At 32.2% G+C, this 4,947-nt stretch overlaps 1 long non-coding RNA gene across 5 annotated transcripts; it reads left to right on the top strand.

Moving 5' to 3' along the window:
- The first annotated feature begins 551 nt into the window (after positions 1-551).
- Positions 552-4,341, top strand: LOC110716639. 5 transcript variants are annotated; one of them, XR_002510542.1, is made up of 6 exons: positions 575-1,180; positions 1,368-1,496; positions 1,616-1,741; positions 2,322-2,378; positions 3,687-3,934; positions 4,038-4,284. It is a non-coding gene; the product is annotated as an uncharacterized LOC110716639 (long non-coding RNA). The 5 variants fall into 5 exon arrangements; XR_002510543.1 differs by having other exon boundaries at positions 580-1,180; positions 3,747-3,934; XR_002510539.1 differs by having other exon boundaries at positions 552-1,180; positions 1,616-2,378; positions 4,038-4,341.
- Positions 4,342-4,947: the final 606 nt, after the last annotated feature.

Below are 4,947 nucleotides of genomic sequence, written 5' to 3'. Positions count from 1 at the left end.
GCTTTTTTGTAAGAAAGAAGTAGGAGTCGCCAATGAGTTTTGGGAAAACTCATAAACCTCGTTCATACTTTTCTCACCTGTGGAGTTCATGGGATAATTAGCACAAATCGTAATTTTAACCATGCCCTAATTGATCTACATAAACCAGAAATGAGTTTGGGAGCGAGGGTACTAAAATAACGTTCCCTTTAGAGGAGAATCGCTATTCTAGCCCTAGTGCAGCCTCTACTAGTTACAATTTCATCACCAAACAATATATGAAACGTGATACCTCACTAGTAGAAAAACTTTTATTTGCGTCGCCTCTTTTGCGTCACTCGTAGAAACAAGCGAAGCAAATGATATATTTTAGCTTCATTATAAGTTATTTGCATCGCTCGTTAGCTATGAAACAACACAAAATCCTGATATGCTTCAGCTTTATGTTATTTGCGTCGCGTTTATTTATTAGAACGGCACAAATAACAGTCTTATTTGCGTCACTCCTTTAAGGACAAGTGAGCAAATGAGTTTGTGAGTTATTTGCGTCACTTCTTTAATTAGTGAGCGACGCAAATAGTTAATTCACATCATTACATTTAAGTTATTTGCGTCACTTATTTAATTAATGAGCGATGCAGATAACTATAGGTTAAAAATTAATTCTAAATATTCTACTGATCTCGCCATTTGCTGCTGCCTCCAAATTCGATATACCCACAAAAAAAATACTTTTGATACCCATTTGTTGCTGCCTTCAACAACTGAATTCAACACAACAATTCGACCAAACTAAAACCCCAGAAAAATAGAAAGATCGAAGCAAAAAATCTCCCATTTTCGAGCACAAAATTGAACCAAAACCCCCAGCAAAATTGAACACTAAAAAACCCATAAAAATCGAGCAAAAACCCCCCAATTTGAGCAGATGTTCGGTGTATAAACCCCCAACAAATTTGAACCCTGCAAACCCCAGAAAAATCGAACATTTTCCAGCCAAAAAACCCCCCAATTCGAGCAAAAATTCCAACCTCAACCCTAGCAATTTCGAACCCTGAAAACCCTAGAAAAATTGAACATTTTTTAGCCAAAACCCCCCCAATTCGAGCAGAAATTTGAACCTAAAACCCCAACAAATTTGAACCCTTGTTTTCTTTATGATTTTTGTTGATTTAATGGTTGAAATTTGCCACAATCCCAGGTTTATTTTTCCCTGATTTTTAGGGTTTTGTGTTATTTTTAATTGGGTGCTCTTCAATTGTTGTTTTCAATGCAGTTATTGATTCAATCTTTGAATTTTGCCTCTAATTTAGGGATATGTTCGGCTTTCTAGGGTTATTGTGATGTTTTATTATTTCTAATTGTTTGTGTTTTGGAATTGTAATTAGAAAAGCAAAGCTTTACAGATTTGATAAAGAAGGAAATCAATGGGAAAATTCTAAAGCATAAGGTTTCTGGGAAAGTTCGATTGGTTATGCGGCAATCTAAAACTCTTAAGATCTGTGCTAATCATCTGAGTATGTGACTTTATTTCTATCATTTGTTAATTGTTATGGGTTTTTTTTTTGTATAATTATTGTGTGAAATTGCTTGAATTAATGAGTTTTTTCTATGAATGATCAATTTGTATTTGTAGTTATTGCGGGTATGATTGTTCAAGAGCATGTTGGGAATGAAAAATCTTGTACGTGGGTTGCTAGTGATTATGCTGATGGAGAGTTGAAGGAGGAGATGTTCTGTATCCGATTTGCATAGATTGAGAGTGAGCAAATTTGCTTTAAATTAAATGTTTATTATCTGTGATGCTGGTCCAATATCCTTGTGTTTTTGCAATTTGCCAATTAAACGAATTTTAGAGTTATCTTTGAGTTTGTTGTCCAATTTTTTGATTAATTTGGTTTCCATTGCGAATTTCTAATTTATTTTAATCTTGAATTTTTGCTTGAAGAACCCCAAACATTGAATTTGTTGCTCTTTTGCTAAATTTGATCTTAAAATTTGCTTAATTCTTCAAGTCTATTTGTGAATTTCATTCTACCCATACAATTTGCTGAATTTCATTCAACCCATACAATTTTCTGAATTTCCTCATCCTTAAAGAAGGTTTTTCTCATTAATCTTTTAGTTTTTCTAATTTCCCCTTTTAATTTTGCTTAATTTTTATCTACTTTGTTATAATCCATACGATTTAACAAATGTTTTGGATTTTTTCAATTTCTCATTACTATATGTTTACTTATTTCGTCAATTTCGATTCTGTTTTGCCTTATTAATCTGGTTTTTTCTTTCTATTTAATCAATAATTGAAGCTATAATTCCATTATATGTTGTCTATATACAAGCAACACTTGAAGAACTCCCTGTAAAAAAGAAGAGGCCGAGAAAAAGACATTGATTAGGTATGTTTATTGCTTGTTTAATAATTTATGTTATTTAATATATGAGTCAATGATTAATGTATTTGGCTGTCTATAACGAGTGCTTAATAACATATCCCCTGCTTCTATATATTTCAGATTTTTTTTTAATCTTTTAGTTTTATGCTTTTGATATTCGCTACTTTAAATTACCTTGATGTTATATGGGTCATATCGTTTGATTTTATAATGTTAGCTACTTTTAGGTTAGATGTTTAAAGACTTTTGTAGTGATTTGCATTGAATTGTAAGCAGCTATAATATACCTGTACAAAATCTGTTCATATAATTCAATAAAGGTGTCTAATAATAAACTTGTATCCAAATTCTAAGGATTAGTTGTTGGGGTGGGGGGGGGGGGGGTTAGGGGATTGAAAAACTGAATATTATTGATAAATTTAGGCCTTTAAAAAGGCTGCAACTATGTTAGAAAAACTTAGAAACAAAGCTAAGAAATTGTATAAAACTTCAAGGAGAACAACCCTTGCAAGCAGAACATGCTTATCAGACTTTCCAGTTGTACCACTTGACAAAACCTGACTTTATTAATTGACTTTTAGATATATCCTTGTATATGAAGTCCCTGGAATTTATGGCTTATATTTTGTTATCTTGTATAATATTGTAGAACTTTTAAAATGTGAATCTTACAGGTATCTAAGCAATATAATTTACTTCTAAGCAACACAATCTTACTAACTTATATATCTCATATGCAGCTGCATGTTTTGATGTATGTAGTTTCCTCTGTCTGAAATTTTGTTCTCTACTTAGGTAAAACATATTGAGTTGTAGCAATATAGCATAGTTTAGTTCTGCTTTACTCTTGGTTCTTCCTTGTCCTGGTATAAAAAAACTGATTATCATTGATACCACCATCGATTATTAAGGTGCAAAGTTGGGTAGATGAATGATTAGCTAATAGATGTCATTTTTTTTTGTAGTCTGTAGAATTACATACTTTATTAACTGCTTTTGTGCAAGGTCACAACTCACATATTTATGTTCTCGCTGCTGTATTGCTGTTAGCTATTAAGAATTGATTGCTTAGTCATCATGGTTCAATTGAAAATGTTTAATGTACAGTAGTAGGGCAATGCTTGTAAAATTAGTTACATTGGTTTGTCAATTGCTTTCCAATCAAGTGTCTGATTGAAACACCCTCTCTATGCTTGCAATTTTGAGAATAGATGTAGTTATAATCATTGAGTCTATCTTATTTATGTCTTATTGTGTGATTATATATCATGATTAGGATGATGTTCACATATTTATTTATATTTTCATTAGGTTTTTGGTCTGTATACTTGTATAGAGAACTCAGGTATATGTAGGTATATGTATTATCAGATTGCCAGTATATGCTCCATGTAGATACCCTTGAGAAAGTGAAAAACATTCCAATGCTGCGTTTGTAGCTGATTGTATGCCTGGTTTTCTATCACAAGAAAGAGAATCTACGTGAGTGTGGCTATTACGTCATGCGTTATATGTACGAAATACTTGAACATCATCATAACAGTGAGGATCTTATTAAGGTATGAGTTGTCAAATATTTCATTTTTGTTTGATAAATACAATTTGATGTTAGCTACAATCTTGAATTAAAACTTTCCTCTTGTATATTTGTTGTGTTGATAGGATTTTTCAATAACTACACCGTATACCGAGGAGGAGATAAATGAGATTCGAGATATTTGAGCAGAGTATTTTATATGTAATGTTGAACTTTAGATTTACACTTAGCAAATGTTGGACTTTTGTTTTGGATTATAGGCTTGACATGAATGAATTTGGTTAACTGGTGTTGGGATGATGAGTATAATGTCAATGATATTGAGATGTAAACTTATTGGGCAGGTTGTTAATATAATGTCGCCATTCCCAATTTTATGGGTAGGCCAAAATACAAAGGAAACTCTGCTGAAATTTACATTTGCATTCATTAATATTGCATTTTAATTTCAATTATTGGCGTTAGCATATTACGTTATACCACTACCGAGGGAAACAGGTACTACAAACACATACAAGCAATTATTATAATTAAAAAAAATCACATCATTTGTGTCACTCATTAAACAAAAAAGTGACGCAAATAACTCACCTTTGTATTGTCTAGTAAGTTAATTGCGTCACTCCTATATAAACAAGTGACGCAAATAAAAAACAAGAAGTTGCTCTGAATTGCTATTTACGTCACTTGTTTATAAAGGAGTGACGCAAATAACTCTTATTTGCGTCACTTGTTTATAAAGGAGTGACACAACTAACTCTCATTTGCGTCGTTAAGAGCGACACAAATAATTTAAAAGTCATTTGCGTCGCGAGCAGTTGCGTCGCTCATAGAAGCGACGCAAATACGCTATAAATGAGCGACGCAAATGAGCCTTTTTCTACTAGTGCCTAAAACTAAGTTAGTTAATTTTATTTACATGCATCAATCACGTAGGAATTACATTGAAAAGTCGTTATTCTTTATTTAATTCAAATTCGTGAAAGGAGTAAAAATAAAAAAGATTCGCCTTGGCTTAAGTGATCAATCAATAAA

The sequence above is a fragment of the Chenopodium quinoa genome, unplaced genomic scaffold, assembly GCF_001683475.1.
Source record: "Chenopodium quinoa cultivar QQ74 unplaced genomic scaffold, ASM168347v1, whole genome shotgun sequence".
In the NCBI taxonomy this organism is placed as follows: Eukaryota; Viridiplantae; Streptophyta; class Magnoliopsida; order Caryophyllales; family Amaranthaceae; genus Chenopodium; species Chenopodium quinoa.
This window is presented reverse-complemented; position numbering and strand designations above follow the sequence as displayed.